Source organism: Eumetopias jubatus, unplaced genomic scaffold (assembly GCF_037043125.1).
Source record: "Eumetopias jubatus isolate StellerSeaLion01/CBP00866 unplaced genomic scaffold, mEumJub1_p1.0 scaffold_12, whole genome shotgun sequence".
NCBI lineage: Eukaryota > Metazoa > Chordata > Mammalia > Carnivora > Otariidae > Eumetopias > Eumetopias jubatus.
Genome location: NW_028274818.1, coordinates 11,225,769 through 11,245,735, shown reverse-complemented (window position 1 = coordinate 11,245,735; position 19,967 = coordinate 11,225,769). Strand labels below are relative to the sequence as shown.

The window sequence follows — 19,967 nt, the reverse complement described above, 5'->3', positions numbered from 1 at the left end:
ATAATGAAAAATCTCCCTATCAGTGTTTGGTATCAAATGAAATTGGATGGGTGATTAGGCATTTTAACTGGTTGGCTTTATAATGGAGCAGATAAACATTATCACACACCATCTCTAAAATTAGTTATTGCTGAAATAATCATGTATTATCTTTAGATGAATTTCAAAATAATTTCCAGTTGTATGTTTCCTGCTTTTGCCCTCAAGTTTGGCTTCAGAAATGTGCCCAAGCCCTTTCTCTGCTCTCCTTTTTAGCATATAGACAAACATCTCTTGATGGTCTTTAGTTAGACTAAAAGCTTTGGAAAATATCTGACAAGAAATTTAACTACTTGGAAACATGAAGTAAAGAAACAAACAAAAGCAAACAGACTAAAACAGCCTTCTTGGTATCAACACTTCTGGTGATACCACTTAAAAGAGAATACTATAAAATGGATCAGCATTGAAATCTTGAGGATTGCAAACAGAATTTGCAGGATGTGTCCAAAGAGAGCTGGGGCCTTTTCTAAGAGACCCCATTCTCTGTCTACCCCTGGAAGTATGTCTGAGATACAGAAAAAGGGATAAATAGATCAAACATTCAGTTTCTCCAAGGTGGGCAGTAAGATGAAGCCACGCACTCCAGCTGCGAAAGACTTGACCTTTGCTTTTTCTCTTTCTGGGCCTCAGATGGTGAAAGGAACATAAGCACAGTCCTCATGACCTCACTGGTGTAGTCTTTGCATTTGAACCGCCAGCATCCCTTCCTCCCCTGTAAAGAATTAGTTTGACCTCAACCTGTTCATCCTATTCCCCTCAGTAGTGGTTGGTTTAAGAATGGGCCCATGACCACTGTGAGCCTGTGCTCTGTGAAAGGAAGTGTGCTGGTGCCTCCTAGCGAGACTGCCTCCTGCCCAGGAGGGACCCAGGAAAGACTGTCTCTTTCTTCCTTTTCTCTGGTGTGGCCCACGGAAATGCTCAGCCATGTCACTACAGCTGAGGATGAGGCAACACAGAGAGGAGATCTGAGCTAGGAGAGACAGTGAAGGTCAGAGACAGAGCCCTGATGCCTTCTACCTGGAACCTGCCTTCCTCTGGTGAGCTGGAGTCTGAGCCGGGGGGGAAGCTTGGCTAGCTAGGGACAAGCTTGCAGAACAATGCTACTTGATAGTCTGCAAAACTTCTGGAAAATTCTTTGTCTCTGAACCTTGGTGTCCCCACCTATGTAATAGGGATAAAAAAGTACTTAGCTTATAAAAGCTATTGTGAGCCTTAAGTGAATTAATATATGTAACATGCTTAGAACAGTGTCTGGCATGTAGTGCATACTAGATAAATGCTAGCTATTCTTACTTTTGTTACATGAAAAATAGTTTTCCTTATTTTTTCAAAAATTAATTAATTAATTTTAGAGAAAGGGCATGTGCATGGAGGGCGGGTGGGGAAGAGGAGGAGGAGAAGAGTTAGAGGGAGAAGGAGAAGGAAAGAATCTCAAGCAGACCCTGTGCTGAGTGCAGAGCCCATCATGGGGCTTGATCTCACAACCCTGAGATCATGACCTGAGCCAAAATCAAGAGTTGGACGCTTAACTGATTGAGCCACCCAGACACCCCCATAGGCCATCTTTTTAAGGAAGACTCCATTGGCCAACCCATTTAAAATTATATCTAACTCTAACATCTTCTATATCTTCCCCTGACTTCTTTTTTTCACCAAAGGACTTAACCACCATCAGATCTATAGTACATTCTACTTCTTTTGCTTATTTATGTATTGTCTTCTCCCATTGCCATGAGAATGTAAGCTTCATGGGGGGAAGGATTTTTTTGCCTTTTTTTATATCTACATTCTACCATGCCTAGATGAGTACCTGGCACAGAGCAGGCAATCAAAACATATTTGTTGTCTGAATAAATGTTGTATCATGTGCTGCCTGGTAACATTGCACCACAGTTAGGCTAGGCACACTTCTATACTCTTGAGTCATAAGGCTGATGGATGGGCAGCAAAGACAGTGCTACTTTCTCCAGATGAAAAATTGAAACAATTTAGGTTGCTTCAGAAGTTATTGGGCATCAGGTCTCTTTTGGCTATTGTGGACATCCTGCTATATAGAAGATGTGGTGTGTGTGTGTGTGTGTGTGTGTGTGTGTGTGTGTGTGTGTATGGAATATTACTCAGCCATAAAAAAGAATGAAATCTTGCCATTTGCAATGACATGGATGGAACTACAGGGTATTATGTTAAGTGAAATAAGTCAGTCAGAGAAATACAAATACCACATGATTTCACTCATATGTGGAATTTAAGAAACAAAACAGATGAACATAAGGGAAGGGAGGGAAAAATAAAATAAGATGAAAATTGAGAGGGAGGCAAACCATAAGAGATGCTTCACTGTAGGAAACAAACTGAGGGTTGCTGGAGGGGAGGTGGGTTGGGGGAAGGGATAACTGGGTGATGGGCATCAAGGAGCGCATGTGATGTAATGAGTACTGGGTGTTATATGCAATGGATTAATCAATAAATTCTACTTCTGAAACTAATAAAAAAAAAAGAAGTTATTAGGCAAAACAGCCTATTAATTTCTGGGTCATCCCCTGACTCTGATAGAGTAATCACCCATGTTTAAATATGGGTGGGTATTTTATCAGGATGTGGGGGCTAGCAAGTCTGAAATCCATAGGGCAAGTCAAAAGGCTGGAAACGGGAGCAAGAGTTAATGCTTGTTAAAGCAGAATTTCATCCCCAGGAAACCTTAGTTTGTGCTCTTTGCTCTTGATTAAATGAGGCTCACCCACATTATTGAAGGTAATATTGTGTTTTTTTTTTAAGATATATTTATTTATTTATTTGAGAGAGAGAGAGCGTGAACGGGGGGAAGGGCAGAGGGAGAGCAAGACCCCCCCCCCCCACTGAGCAGGGAGCCCAACGTGGGGCTTGATCCCAGAACCTTGGGATCACGACCTGAGCTGAAGGCAGACGCTTAACTGACTAAGCCACCCAGGCACCCCTATGGTAACATTCTTTACTTAAAGTCAACTGACTGTAGATATTAACCACATCTGCAAAATACCTTCACGGCAACATCTAGATTTGATTTGATTACATCATTTGAAGTCATTCTCCAGTCAAGTGGATACATAAAATTAACCATGGCAGATATGGGAAAAAGTGTACAATACATCAATATCCTATAGTTGATTTAACAAAAGGCTCTTCAAATACTCTTTATTGGTATTAGAGATTAAATGGTACAAATAGCCCCAAATCCATATAATCTTTCGATATTTGTTACACAGCTCATGAGCAAGACTCAACCTCATCCTCATAATACAAGAATGGCTTTTCTCATGGAGGTTTTCTAGTTAGGCCTTCAATAATGACTTAAAAATTCAGTACAAAAACATTTGGAGCCCCAGAAACCAGTAATTCTCGGGGGTCATTTGGAGCTGGCAGGTGAGCAAATATGTGAATGAGCATTTATGTAGAGTGAGCTTTGTATCTTAATGAAGGTTTTGGGATGCCTATTTTAGGGTCTGATTGTAAATACGAACATTCATAAAGATACATTATAATAATTATTTTTTTTAACTGAAACACTTTGAAGCCCTACTACTATGTTCTAGGTAATGCTAAGCACCTTACCCAATTATCTTATTGAATCCTCACCACAATCTTCTGAAGCAGAAGGTATTTTTGCCCTCATTTTACAGATTAGTCCCTTGGACTACAAAGTCCTTTAGATCATGAAACATTTCTAATACTTCCAGTGTCTCACCTCCCACACTCAAGTTTAAGCTTTATCCATGACAGATTCTAAGGCTGAGTTGATTGTTAGATTGGCTGACTTCCTTAAAAGCCTTGCTTTTTATAAAAGTCCTTAGAGGGTTCTCTTTGGCTATCCAAGGAGTAATAAACCTATGTCTTTTCAACTGAACCCTTTACTGTGATGCTGCCAAAACCCAAACACCTTGGGTTGGAAATCTGTATGGGGATACACTTTGGTCAAAACCGCATCTGTCTTGTGCCTCACAAGTTTTGAATTTAGGGTTCACTTCTATGTTCCTTTCAATCTAGAAATGCGTAATTTCATTTTAAGGAAAAAGAAAACAATCGCTTTAATAAAAGTCTTTATGAACAAGGTTCAGAGGGCTTCTTGGACAACAAATGACTCTTACAAAACAACATTATGGTGAGTTAAGTGTAAATGGTTCAGAAACATGCAGATTAAATTTCCCTGAAAACACGCAAGGGCTTCCAAAATTAATGGGGGAAATAGTTGGACAATGTATATTTCAGACTTCATGCTTTTTCTTCTCTTTTTTGTTCTGTTGATCTTATTTTCTTTTACAAAACACTTCCTAGGGTGACTTCATCTCTTGTGGTCAGGATGCTGTCAGGCCAAGTTGTCATTAATCCTGGTGCATTCTGGGTGGCCCACTCTGGGTATCAGCTGTGTTCCCTCTTGTACAGAGTTAGCTTTTCTCTCTACTATTTGTCTTTCAATATAGGAAAGATATAAAAATAAAAACACAATTTGAAGTCTTTGCCAAGCTTTTAGGCCTTGTGAAAGTCCACTGTGATGACACTTGAGAGACGAATGTGGGAGGTTCTTGTATGTTGAAAACTGATAAATCTTACGTGCTTTAATTCAAAAGATACCACTACGGATATAGATGTGGTAGAGGGACCCATAAATCAAGATTTGAAGATACTTTGGAGGGACTTTTAAAAGGTCTTCTAACCCATTCCCAAGCCTCAGACATATCTCAACATAAAACATGACAGAAACATAATTATAGTCTTATTTCTTAAATACTGCCTTAGACAAGTTTTCTTCAACATACTTTAGAAAAATATATCTATGTTTTCTCCTGTACAAAAGTTACCTTAAAAATAACCAAATTCCATATTATAGGAATTGAAGTTTATTTTCTTTTTTCTTGTCTTTGAAGGGAGCAAATTCTGGAACACCAGATTGCTACCCATGCCTCTTCTTGCCTGGTCTTGCCCAACCTTAGTCAGTGAAGCTTGTCAGACATTTCTCTCTTTCAAAAGAGAACAATGGTGGCAATGTTTATTCTGTGATTCTTCCTGCCCTATATCCAAGCAATATCATCTCCAATGTTGCCAGAATGCATTAAGTCCTTTCCATCTCAAGACATTATGTAATAAGGAGAAGCCATTTACCTTATTTAATGAGTGCCTAAGTAGTAGAAAATGTGGTAGCTGCTTCCTAGAGCTTAGAGCTTAGGTGGAATTACAGAATTCACATACATGGTTGTGTGAGGGAGATCAGCAGATCCTTTCTCCAAAGGCAACTATAAAGCTGGACAGAACTCATAAAAGCAACTATTTCTGGAACTCAACCAAAAGCATGCAACAGTCAGCAAATCCTTCATGCTTGAAACACTGGTAAACTTTAAGTAGGAATAGTGAGAGTGTGTCATTTCTTGCTTGGGACTGTACCCATTCCACCTTACCAAGTGCCCAGCTCAGTCTGCATAGAGAAATTGGCAGAGTCAGGCATACCAAGAAAACATTCAGCTTTATTGCCACAGTTGAAGGGGTGTCATTTGATTTAGAATGATGGGCAAACTATGCTAAGCCTTGTGAAAGTGATAAAGTAGGTAGAGAGAGGGCCTGTGTCTCTTGTAGCCTGAAGTTGCTGTTGTGATTTTATAAAGCCATAAGTAGAACACAATATGGTTAGGTTTTGAGTATATCTAGATGCAGTATATATGACAATTATAGTGCAAATGAGGAGAAACAGAACATGTTTATTAGAGTTTCTATATTTTATCAGACTTCGTATTAATCCATGCAGTGTATTATGGGTAAATTAAAATGTATATTTTAATCTTTAAATAGTCACTGATAAATTATTATTAGAATAAAAATCATCAGAGAAATGTAAATGATACAATAAAAATATATTTTTTAAAGATTATTTATTTATTTGAGAGAGAGAGAGAATGAGAAGGAGAAGGGGCAGAGGAAGAAGGAGAAGCAGACTCCCCACTTAGCAGGAGCCCGATGTGGGGCTTGATCCTGGGGGCCTGGGAACATAACCTGGGCGGAAGGCAGATGCTTAACCAACTGAGCCACCCAGGCGCCCCACAATAAAAATATTTTTAACACTAAAGAAATTATTAAAGGAGGAACAGAGGGCCCAAAATATAGGAAACATAGAAAATGAATAGCAAAATGGTAGGTATAAGTCCAATTATATCAATAATTACATTAAATGTGAAAGGTCTGAATGCTCTGATCAAAATGAAGAGATTATCAAAATGGATCAAAAAGCAAAATCCTACTATATTCTGACTACAAGAATACATTTTAGACTCAAAGACAGAAATAGGTTGAAAATAAAGGATGGGAATAATCTACCAGGTAAATAGTAACCATGGAAGATTTGAAGTGATCATTTTAACATCAGACAGAATTGAGTTTAAGATAAGAATTATTGATAGAGACAAAGAGGGACATTTTATAATGGTAAAAATGCCACTATATCAGGAATATATAACAATTATAAATATATGCACACCTAACAACAAAGCCTCAATATAAATGAGGCAAAACCAACTAGAATTGAAATAATTGACTATTTAGATAGTTGGAGATTTCAGTACCTTACTCTTAAAAATTGAAAGAACAGTTCCAGAATAAATCATCTAACATGGAAGACTTGTGCTTATACTTTCAACGAACTCAACTTCTGTTTTAAGAATACTCTACCCAGAACACTCTACTCTGTGTATTGCAAAATATATATCTTTTCAAACAGATGATGTGATATGACTGTGGAAGATCTCAAGGAATTCACAAACATACTAGAATTAATCTACGAGTTATATGTACACAAAAAAGTGTTCCTATATATTAGCAATAAACAGAAATAAAATTAACAAAACAATTTGATACTTAATAGCCTAAAAAATCCAATATGGTTAAGTGACAATTCACCCCAAATTGGTGAATAAGATCAATGCAATCTCTATCAAAATACCAGCAGGCATTTTTGTAAAAAATAACAAAAAATTTTCTAGAGTTTGTGTGTAAATACAAAGGATCTAGATAGTCAAAACAAGGTTGGAAAAGAAGAACAAATTGGAGGCATTACTCTACCTGATTTCAAAACTTACAAAGACATGTGGTATTATGGAAGGATATACTTAGTAGATCCATGGAACTGAAGTGAGGGTCCAGAAGTAACCCCTTTCATTAAAGGATAATTGATTTTCAACAAAGATGCCAAAACAATCAATGGGGAGAGAATTGTCATTTCAACAATAGTTCTGGGACAATTGGATTCCGTGACAAAAACTGTATTTAGGGGCTTACCTCACACCATGCATAAAAATTGACTCAAAGTGGATTATAGACCAAAGTGTAAGGGCTAAAATTACATAGTTTCTTCAGGAAAATATTGTAGAACATCTTTGTGATCATGAATAGGTAAAGAATTCTTAAATATGCCTCCAAAAGCATGATCCATAAAAAACTGATAAATTGAGCTTTATCACAATTTAAAATGTTTGTGTCACAAAAGACCTTTTTAAGCTAATGAAAAGATGAGCCACACACAGGAAGAAAATATTTGAAGTCATAGTTTAGTGAAGTAACAGAATCTAAAATATGTAAAGAACTCTTATAACTCAATAACAAGAAGATAAACAATCTGATATAAAAATGGTTAAAAGATTCAAATGGACATTTTACCAATGAAGATATTAAAACTGCTAATAATTATTGTAAATTAAATGTTCAGCACCAGTAGCTGTAAGAGAAATGCAAATTAAAGCCATAATGATATACTTCTGCATACATACTAGAATGGCTATAAACTAAAAACCAGGCAATACTGACAATTGGTCCTGCATTGCTGATGGGAATACAAAATTGTACATTCACTTTGGAAAACAGTCTTGGAGTTTCTTAGAAAGTTAAACATAACTTTATATAACTCAGCAATTTCACTGATAGGAATTTACGGGTGAGTATGTGAATGTTCATAGTAAAAAACAAACAATTCAAATGTCCATCAAGTGATAAATGGATTACAAATTGTATATGCATAGAAGGGAGTACTATTCAGCAATAAAAAGGAAATAAAAACCATACTGATTCATGCTACCATGTGGATAAACCTCAAAAACATTATACTGACTTAAAGAGGCCACATGTAAATAACTACATTTTGTATGATGCCGTATCTAGGAAATCTCCAGAACAGGCAATTTTATAGAGGAGGGAAGCAGATCATTGGTTGCCTGGGGCTGAGGGTGTTGTGAGAATAAACTACAAATGGGCATGAGTGTGCTTTTTGGAGTTTTGGGAATATTCTAAAACTGGATTGTGGTATTGGTTGTACAATTCATCTGGTTAAAAATCATTGCATTGGACACTTATAATTGAATTTGGTACATAAAGCTGCTAAATTAAGGGAAAAAAATGTCTTGGGCTCACTTTAGCATCAACATGCACTGAAATTGGAAGGATACAGAGAAGGTTGGCATGGCCCATGCTCAAGGATGGCATGCAAATCGTGAAGCATTTTATACTTTCTGAGGCACAGCTTAATAAACGCTAGAGCTGCCAAAAAAACCCCACAAAGTCTTATTGTATGTGTACCATTTACCAGACACAGGACTAGGTGCTGGCAATTAAGGGAGACTAAGTCAGATGAAACACCTGCTTCTACGGGGCTTACAGTTTGCAAGAGTCTGTAAGGATTTGGAGCACATTAGCATTGCCAGCTTCTGAAGTTTCAGAAAAAACCCAAACTACGTTAAAAATACTATATTCCCCCCAAGGAATATTCTGTGGAACTTACATGGAATTTACATTCCCTAATGTAAATGGAACTTACTTTCTATTCTAGGGGACTTGGGGAAGATGAAAATAAGGGCATAAGCACATAAATATAGAACACTTCAGGAGGTGATAAATGCTCCTAATAGAATAAGACAAAAAAAAGAGATAAAAATGCTGAAGGAAGAAGAAGAGGTATTATTTTAGGTAGGACGGTAGTGGAAGGCATCCTTGACAAGGTGACCTTTGGCAGGAGACCTAGGAGAATGGGAGAGGGAGAGCCATGCCAATGCCTGGGGCAAGAGCTCTCCGGGCAGAGGGAGCTGAGTCAGGGATGTGTGGTGTCTTTGAGGACTGGCTAGGAGGCCAATGTGGTTGGATCAGACTGAGTGAGTGGCGAGCATAAGAGATGAAGTTAGAGGGAGCTGGGTCAGATCCACTAAGGCCGGAAACACACTGTACGACTTTAAATTTTACTCTGAGTGAGCTTAAGGGCCTGCTCTGTTTTGAGCAGAGAAGTGAAATGATCTAACATGTTCTAATGGTTCATCTGGCTGCTGGTGGAGAATAGGCTGTGGACGGCAAGGCTGGAAGCAAGGAGCTCAGTTTAGAGGCTATTCACAGTCACCCAGGAGAGAGACACCAAAGGCTCAAATCAGAGTGACAGCAGTGTACATGAGAAGAAGTAAGTGGGTCCTGGTATGATACGGTGACCAGAGAGGCCACAGTGTTTGCTGCTGGATTGGATGGCAAGTGTGGGAGAAAGAGGAGAGCCAAGGGTGATCCCAAGGTTTCTGCTGGGAGAAACTTGGACTAGGTTAGGAAACAAATGTCCTTAGGACAGGTCACACCTTAGCCTCGTACTGTAGGTAGGACCACATAACGTTAATTGCTAAGGTCCTGATGGAGTAGGACAGCAGAACGGGATAACCGGGCTCTCCTCACACAGTACTTAAATCCGATTCCATAGAGTGGTTACTTTGTGAGTGTGCATTTTTGTTCCTGACACCATACTTACAAAGGGTTTCCACTGCTACTACTCAGGAAACAGTAAAGCCGACCTTCAAATTCCTGACGTCCTAAAGATGGCGGCTGTCCTCTGTATTCTGTGGCCTCTCAAGTTCCTTCCCCACCAGATGGCAGCGCAGAGGTTCAGAGGCCTTCAGCACAAAGCCTCTTTCCTTAATGAATATAAATGAAAAGCACTAGGCCCTTTTTTCAGGCAAGTCAGACTTTCAGTCTCCTCCTATCTTCCCTCTCCCCACCGAGGGCAACCCCTTCCAACAATCAGCCTTCTAGACTATAATAGAGGCTTTTAACTTTATAATCTCTTGTCACATTACTCAGCAGCCTCATCCAGGCCCAGGAAACCATTTCCTGGAGGCCTCTTTTTTATTTGTGTTCATTAGCTCCGCTAATACATTCTCTTGGAAACCACAGTTTAATAAATTTCATAGTGCATGACCAGAGGACTTAATGAATATTAGTCACTCGAAGCAATTTCTGTTTATTCAGCCTCTCTTACCTCTCCTCCCTTCCCTTACCCCGGACTTCGTTCTGCGGAATGATAATAATACGCAGAGAGCTGGCTGGCCACAACAGACTAAAAACAAGAAGTAGAAGGATCTTTCTGAGCTCACACCTGTTTTAAGATTTGTTATCCTTAAAACGAAAAGCTGTAGGGATTCACTCGGCTCCTTCCTTGTAGCTCCCAGTGGACCTTGCTATTAAACCGCAGGGGAGGAGCCCAGCCTTCAGAGCACTTAAAAGTACTTATGTCAAATCCATCCCATTCTTCCGGCCTCCGTTCCTGAATCCAGCCACCATTCCCAGGGGCTGGAGCACATTACAAGGCATTCACTTCATATGAATGGGCACAAACAGACTTTTTCACCATTTAGATATGTCTACATTTGCAGGCACATCCTGTAGGCTGCCTGAAACAGCCTTAATTTCAATTTACTGTCTCCCCAAGGATCCTGCCATTCTCCCGAAAGTGGAAAACTCACTGGTTGTTTCTCCTCACTGACCTCTCACCCCAGCCTCTGTCTGCCCTCCTCCTCTTTCAAGGAAAAAGCTGTACTGGGAGGAATATTTTGCACAAGATGAATAGAATGAAGTTTTGATGCTTCTAACAGTGCATATGATCTTCTATTTAAAAAAAAAATAATGAGCACCAGATTATCACATTTGGAAAGTGTTCAAAGTCAGTTCACAAAACCCAGTAAATGCCGACATGGGTCCCCCTGGTACGTGGCTATACGAGGGAGCATGAAGTCGTAGTCTTGAACTTTTACGTTGTCATTTCTGTTCTGTTGGGTCTAACTGCCTTTAACTTTTACTTACAGAAACTTTTAAATGAATGCAAAAGTAGAACTCATAGTATAATGAACCTCCATAGATCCATCCTTAACTGTCACGATCATCAACATCTGACCAATCCTATTTTATCTAATCCTCCTCACACATGTATGCATCTTCTTTACTTGGAGATTTAAAAACAAGTGCAGATGTTAAGTCTTTTTCCCTGTAGACAGTTCTGTATGCACTGCTGATTGACAAGGGCTTCCTCCTTTTACCATAATCACTGTGTGAATATCACACCTAACAAAATTAATGAGAATTCCTCAAAATCATGTAATACCCAGTCCATATTTATTTTTCCCAGATTCCCTCAATCTGTCTTTTTGTTGTTCAGAATCCAAGCAAGGTCCAGTCTTTGCAGTAGTTGTTTTATCCTGAAATCTCTTTTGTTCTACAACTCGTTTTCTTCTCCTTCTTCTTCTTTTTAAATCTTATGGCATAGACTTGTCGGTGATATTCAGATTTTGGTTCTGTAGAAATGTCCCACACCAGAGATTTGACTAATTGCTTCTTTGTGGTGTCATTTCACTTGCTCTTATATTGTTAGGGCTATTTCTGGCAGAGAAAATTTTGGCTGAGTTCTTCAGTCTTAAAGTGAACAAGACACACACTTAGGTAGCTAAATGGATCAGACTATTAGGGGCCATCGTCAGTTTGCTTTGCCATCTGGAGCTGGACTTACTCTTAATTCATCCGATATATATAATATCGTCTCATTCTGTACCAGGCACTGTGCTGGGCTTTGGGAATGCAGAACGAATATGGAGGGTGGGGATGTGGGATGACTGAGAAAAACGTGGACCTTTTCCTCATGAAACGTAATGGTTGTGGGTCTTAAAGCACCACTTAAAAAGACACCTGTGTTGGGTTCTCATAGCACCTTTATCAAGTCCATTAAGTATAAAGCCATCTCAAGTTTACCGAAGAACACTGAGGATGAAGTGACGGGAACTATGAACAAGAACTATACCAGAAATCAGTAAAGGAGAAGTCAGACATCGATCCTCCTGCGCTTTTGGATTCCAGTTCTTTGATAAATTAATTTTGGATCTGAAACTCCATCACAGGTAGATTAATACTGCTAAAAAGATTTAGGCAACTTCTGAACCAAGTTAATATAAGATTACCGACTTAGCCTCCATTACAGAAGAAGTTCCCTAAGAGTCCCTTGATTGTGACACTTAACTCCAAGAAACCACCAATGAGTTGAAATAATTACATTGAAAAGTAGTGTGCACAGATGAAAAACAACTGAAATGAGAGTTGCACAAAATGAAACTTTCTATCTCTTCCCTGTTAGTGTGTAAGAAACTGATATTTCAAAATCTATTTGGATTTCTTTGTATTCCACTTTATTTTTAAAAAATGCTGGTTGTAGCCCAGTAAATGAATATTATAACCCACCAGTGAGTCAGGGCCCACTGACTGAAAGCCTATCTTTGCGCCTTTGAATTCACATTGGAGGAAAGAATTGAGATGAAGATTTTCAGAGGCTATAAAGAGCATCCTCCTATTGATGTTTTTCTGAGTAGAATGGTTGGAAAGCAAGGTGGAGGGAGACACGGGACAAATTAGAAGCTTGGGAATTTCAAACGCTTTATTTATAAGGAGGAGGACTAAAACTTGTAAGTGGTTTCTACATGCTGGATGTTATTCCATTTTATCTTATGTAATTCTCATAAAAATATGTCAGACTAGCTTTTACCATTTACAAGTCACATGAGAAAACTCATCTTTCTGTGATTAGGTAATGTGTTTGAGCTGACAGAGTTAGTAAAGGCACAGAATACTAACCAATTGATAGGGGCCATATCTCCTGGTGATTGGGGACCCACAGAGGTTGGAGCCAGTACTCACTTTGAATCTTTGTTGTGTTGCTTATTGACTCTGTCAACTAGTTAATGAGGAATGAACAACATAAAGTATGCAAAGACCCAGCATCGCGTGGGCAAAGATTATATATATGTATGTAAAATATATATATGATACATATTAGAATATAAATATATATAAGATACATATATTTATATATGAATGGGAAAGTTTTGTTCCTCAAATTATCCATTGGAACAAGACAATATGTTGAAGATAAGACATTGGTTACATTTCTGAACTTGCAGCCTGCTAGCATCACCCATTGTCATGTTTCCTAAGTCAGTAAACACTGCGTGTGGTCAGAGCCCTGTATGGACCAAGCACTATAGCAAAACTAGACAAGCAAACAAATAGACAAATTCAACAACAGGTGTCAATCTCTGGCAGAGAAATTTGATAGGGTGAACCATAATTCTGAGCACTAGCCCACTGTCTCACCAGGACTAGGTCGTTTTTTTAAAACCCAGAGATTTGGTGTTTCTATTGGCATTGTTCTGACAATATTTCCATCCTCACATGTGTCATATCAAAAGGCAGTAAGGTGTGGTATTTAAGAGCACAACCCTCAGAGCAAGGCTGTCTGTGTCCAAATCCTGGTCGTGCACTTACTTGCTATGTGGTCTAGACAAATTAAATGCTTTTCTCCCCCAACCTCATTTGTAAAATGAGGTTGATGATGTTGATCACAGTGATGATGATAAATGTGCCCACCACATAGGTCGTTGTGAGGATTAAGTGCTTTATCATACCTGAAGCACTTGGAACAGTAGCTGGAATGTAAGAAATATTGGTAAATACGATGTTATGAGTTAGAGAGATATTCCCTCTACTCTCAGAAGGGCCAACTTCCTTAGTCTTTGTTGCATTTGGTAGTTTTCTGGAGTGGATCAAATCAGAACTGGATCTCCACTCATTCAGTGGGATTTTGTTAGTCCTATACAATAGATAAAATGCAGTGTGAGCATGTCACGACTTCAAAGCAGAGTGGAAGATCTGATCTTTCTTCAAAAAACTTACGACCTAATTGAGAAAAAAAGTATAATCTGCCACCACCTCGTTTCGAGACCTCACTCAAAATACTATCACTTCCTAAAAATGAAAGGCTCAACTCTTCTACAACCAACGATGGATGAGTTGGGACTCACCAGGCCTTACCACCATAAGTCACAAAGGCAAGGTTCTCTTTCTGAGAATTATAAAGAAAATTATGAACTCATAGATATATTTTGAATAAAATACAGCCTGAAAAATGAGGAACATTATGTTATTTAGTGACATCCTCCAGTTGAAAAATGTGAAGAAATATATGGTTAAACATTTTTATTTAGGGCCAATTTTTTCCCCTTTCCTTCCTCCCTCCCTTCCTTCCTCCCTCCCTCCTTCCCTCCCTTTCTTCCTTCCTTCCTTCCTTCCTTCCTTCCTTCCTTCCTTCCTTCCTTCCTTCCTTCCTTCCTCCCCTCCTTCCTTTTCCTCTGCTTCCTTCTCTACTTCCTCCTTCTTTTTGTGTTCTTCCTTTTCCTTGTTAGACATTTATAAAGACATGTCAAAGAAGCAATGGGCCTACCAAGTTGAGCAAGACAACTTCCATCCCTCCTTTTGGAAATTATGATCAGAGAAGCTTTACTCACATTCTTTCTTCCTCTCCCATAAGGTCATTAACTTCCAAATCTGTGGACGGTCTTTTCCTTGAGGTCTAGGAGGACCTTTGACAGAGAGTGCAATATTCAGAGGGACCAATTCTGAACCCATTAGTGCAGTCCTCACTCAGAGGAATCTATCTCAAAATTATTGCTAATTGAAAATGAAAAGGCATGCTTATTTGTGAAGTTAATAAGCTCCCAAAGGGAACCAGAAGCCCAGATGTCTTCATCTTTTTTTAATTGACCATTTGTCTTCCTCTAAAGATGCATATCTTCTATGATAGCAAATAGAGTCATTTATCTTGAACTTTTTACTCCATATTTAGCTATATAACAAGTCATTGACTTACTGAAATGTTGGGAACCTCAATAATGCATCACATGTCTCATTAGCAATGTAAAAATCTGTTCCTGGGCCAAAGTATTAACTGCTGCCAAAATGAACAACTGTCTGTCATACAGGAATGCACTGCAGGAATCAGCTACCTCATGTCTTACTATGAAAGATTTCCTCCAGTATATGGTACAAAAAACATGTGAACTTATTTTCCTGTATGGTTCCTCAACCTGTGCTGGATGCAGCCTTAGAAATGGGTGATGTGCGCCTGTGTGGCTCAGTTGTTAAGCGTCTGCCTTAGGCTCAGGTCATGATCCCAGGTCCTGGGATCGAGCCCCACATCGAGCTCCCTGCTCAGCAGGAAGCCTGCTTCTCCCTCTCCCACTCCCCCTGCTTGTGTTCCCTCTCTTGCTGTTCTCTCTGTCAAATAAATAAATAAAATCTTAAAAAAAATGGGTGATGTTGAAAGGGTTATTTGAGAAGCCTCTTGTTTGCAACTGAAAAGGCATCTTCCAATAACGACAGTACCAAAAGTCTGGGATAGGTTCCTGAAATCACCCATGAAAAGCTACTGAAAGCAAAGCTGAAATTTTATCATTTATAGCCACTAATCTATATAAGCAATCCTTTATCCCAGCACTGAGTCCCTGAGGCCGCTAAGGTTTCAGTTACTGCTGAGATAGTGAAGAGGAGGTGGGGGATGGGGAGAGGACTGCACAGAACTGGGGGCAAAGGTGGAGAGAACAGAATTTCATAGCTTCTGCTATGTTTGCTGGGGTCATCGGTAAATTGGAAGTGATCGGTATTCTACAGACCTTGTACTTCCCGTTACAATACAGCCCCTAAAAACAAAAACAAAAAACAAAAACCCAAAACAATACAGCCCCTTTAGCTGAGGTTTTCTTTCCATGGTTCCAGTTACCTGTGGTCAGCAGGAGTCTGGAAACAGATGATCCTCCTTTTGACAACAGGTCAATAGCCTAACGCTAAATCATGATGCCTACATCATTCACGTCACTTCCTCTCATCTCATAGGCATTTTGTCATCTTACATCACCACAACAAGAAGGGTGAGTAAATACAACAATATTTTGAGAGAAAGAAAGGTCACATTTACATAACTTTATTACAGTGTACTGCTATAATTGCATTTTACTCTTAGTTATTGTTAATCTTTTACTGTGCTTCATCTATACATTAAACCTTATCATAGGTATATCTGCATAGGAAAAAACACTATATATAGGGTTTAGTACTATCCATGGTTTCAGGCATCTGCCAGGTATCTTGGAACATATCCCCTGCATATAAAGGGAGACTACTGTATACAGCTCTTTAACTAATTGCTTCCATGTAGATCTTATGTGTTTGTAATTGAAAAACTTCGTCCTCACAAAAAATTAAGAATTTATGGCCATATCTAGAGCCTCCAGGAAATGGATATATAGATCTATTCACTGGGGGAAATGCACAACACAGCTTGTCTGGCTTCATATACAGATTATTTTTAAAATTTGTTGCTTCAGTATTGCATTTGGGGAACAACTGGACTGTGTAGTTTGTTGGTATTTGTTTGATCATAACCAAATCCCAGGTCTTCATGAAGATTCCAGAGACTCAGAATTATGGCTTTAAAGAACTGAATCATGAAGAGTTCCCCGGAACATAATTCCCCCATCCTGTGGTGGGGGGCAGTCTCAAATCTCTTTGTGCCTGATGGGGGCGGTGGTAGTGTGTATGTTAACTTTCTGACACAAGTGCACAGGTGCATTCTCTCCCAGACCATGGTGGTGTTTTTCCAAACCTGGTACCGTCAACAAGGGGTATTCTTGGAATAGACTGAAGGTTGATCAAGTGAGTAAAAAGTGACCCTGGGTATATATCTAAACCTCTTCAATACTGCCTTAGAACTGAGGAGATATTTAATTAGAAATAGTGTATAATGTTTTATATTTTAAGAGCCACTGGTGTTTCATAGATAAGGTCTCTGCTCTTAGGAATTTATGGTCTAGCTGTGAAGATACATGGACCTATAATTACCACACAGTGGGATATATGCTATAATAGAAATATGTACCCAGAGGAGGGAGAAATTAATTTAACTTTGAGGAAGGTTGAGGAGACGTCATAGAGGAAGTGGCATCTGATTTGTACCTTAAGAAAGATGTAGGATTGCTGTAGATGGTAAAGGAAGTGGGGGCATATTGGCTAGAGAAAATCATAGGAGCAAATGTCTGAAGGTAGGAAAGTACCTAGCCTGCTTGGGGAAGAGCAAGGGTCCCTGGTATGGCATAAACATAGTGATGGCCAATGAGGCTGGAAATGTAAACACAGGCTAAAGTATAGAAATGCTTCCCTACATGTCATGCTAGGAATTTTGGACTTTAACCCATAAACAATGGAAAGTCACAAAGGTGAGGTACTGACTAAAGCTCCTGCTAGAAAATTTGATAATAGAATATAATATTAGGGAAAGTATAAGCAACCATAGGACTGGAACTCTCTGGACTTGGAGCCCCTTGGGGGAATGGCTGCATCCCCTCTTTAGGTCTTTCTAGGAAGCAAAATGGCCTGGTTCTTGGAACTGAATGGTTGTCCCCAGTGTGATACCAATGGCTGTCAAGGCATTCTCATCAGTGGAACAAAGATTCATCTCTTTCCAATTTATGCTTGGAATGTGCTGATGTTCCCTGTGAAATGGTCTGGGTTTACTGCATCTGCCTCTAAGCAAACTTCTCTGAATGTCTAGTAAAATTTCTCAGGTCTGATAATGCCAGTCTCCTGTCCTCTGCTCGGCTCTCCTCTTCCATTTTCTCTCTCACACACATGTGGCAACTTTGATGAACCAGAGGGTACACAGGATTTCTAGAAGTTCATTGAGTGGTTTTTCATTAAACAAACATTTGTTGAACATCTTCCATATATCAGGCCCTGGGCAAGGCCCTCCAAGCAATGCTAAACAAGACTGATTCACTAGTGCAGTTTGAAAAGTATAATCTATTCATGGCTACCTCATTTCACTCTATCATTGCTTCTGTATCACACATATGCTTTGATGAAAGCCATTTGTGATCTGACTTTGTATTGATGATATTTTTTTCTGAGCATTCACCAATGTGTCTCCTCTCCTCCAGTCACTTGTACCCGATCTCTTTCCCCTAACCCGCCTGTGGGTCCCTCTCATGCTTTCTCCCTGCCCCAAAGCCCTTTCTCTTTGCTAATCCAGATACCAATCACCATTCAAGTGAGCTGCCTTATGACACCTTTCTGATGGCTAAAATTCTTGTTTTCTTTGGGGTATAGTTAAAAGAAGTTAAAAATCTGAGCTGTACATTTAGGAGAGAGGTTAGCTCTAGGGAGAGGAAGAGATGTGATTGGGGAGTGGTGTTCACAGAGCTATTGGCAACAGATATATCTCAAGATGAGTGATGGGCATATGCAGGGGGTTTTTTTGTTGTTTTTTTTAAACATAATTATATCTTTTTGTGTGACTGAATTATTTAACTAAAGAAAAATAGTATGTCACTTATTAAGTGTGTACCTCATACAAGTTATTTAACTTCTTTAAGTACCAGTGCCTCATTTGTAAAATGGAAATAAAAATAGTACCCCATTTATAGAGTTGTGAGAATTGATAATTAAGTTGATGCCTAGTAAGTGTTTACAAAGTGCTTGACACATAGTAAGTGTTCAATAGATATTAGTGAATATCTTTACCTCTCTCTTCCTCCTGAACTCCCGAGAGTACTTTTGCTGTAAACTATCTAATCCAACATTTAATTGGGCCCTGGCTGGTTCTGTAATTTTTGCTATTTTTTTTCTCTTGCACTCCTTTTTTCTCCTCAATGATGTCGTAAACAAGCCGAGGGCAGGCACTGTATGTGATCCTTCATATGCTCTGTAGCACCTTGAGTGTATTTGAAGAGATTAAGAAGCACTTACAGGTTGATTGATTGGAATAATCTTTTCAAGAATGAACTATATATATGACCCCCATGAGTTTTTCACTCAGGCGTGTCTGAATATCTAAAAAATGTCCTGTGCATGTCTGTTACTTTCCTCCCATAATATGACCTATGAGAAGGCCACCATGGGCTCATAGTTGAAATATACAATTCAGCAGAGGACATGCTCATTCACAGGCTTTCCAAAGTCCACTTACCACTTCCTTTTTCCATTCAGTACTAGAACATCACCTAATAACTCAATAAGCATGCCCACCTCCCCCTTCTCAAGAGGTTATAATCTTCTGTTTCACACTTTAAGGAAAATCTGAGCTAACCAGCTTCTCCACAGCCAAGTTCTAATGGTGATAATCATTTCACTCTTGGTGAGACTATTTTAGGGATTGTGTAAAGCCATGGTATGGGTTCCAGAGTCCAGAGCAGAGCTAAAATGCCATCAGGTGTTGGCTACAGGGCATCCATCTCTCCACCAGTAATCCATCTCCCTAGCTGCTCCTTGTCTCTGGGGTGAAGTCAATCCAACCTAAACAAAGGGGGGCCCAGCAGACTGGTCTGAGCCCCAGATGTGTGCTTGCCATCCCCTGAGACCACATATCTATTTATCACAGGGGTTCCAATGTTCTAGGAGGCCAAGTGTTTCTACAGGTGTCCTTGGCTGGCAGGTAAGAAAACCAAGAAGAGATGGTCTCCGTCTCCAGGCTGTTTAGGTATAGTTTGGTGCTGCCTAGTCCTTGGTCAGTCCATCTAATTTCAAGGAATCTGTGTAGTTGAATTGCCTTTGCTGGGGTGGGTGACCAGGCAGCAGAGGGGAGAGGGGCGAAAGGAAAGGCAAGTGGTCAGAATAATGAAGGTAATTAATTGCAAGAAGAAAGCCCATTCAGTAATGGTAAGCAAGTCTCCAAATCTATATCTAAATAGATCGTAAACTGTGCTAAAAGGATAAGGTCTAAGGAGATTCAAATGAGTCTTCATTCTCAATTG

At 39.4% G+C, this 19,967-nt stretch overlaps 1 long non-coding RNA gene and 1 other non-coding gene across 3 annotated transcripts in view; both read left to right on the top strand.

Moving 5' to 3' along the window:
* LOC148162771 (uncharacterized) overlaps positions 1–19,967 on the top strand; it is an 87,189-nt gene that overhangs the window by 37,876 nt on the left and 29,346 nt on the right. The window lies entirely within an intron of this gene.
* Positions 8,455–8,559, top strand: LOC114210524 (U6 spliceosomal RNA). Its single transcript, XR_003609538.1, has one exon. It is a non-coding gene; the product is annotated as a U6 spliceosomal RNA (small nuclear RNA).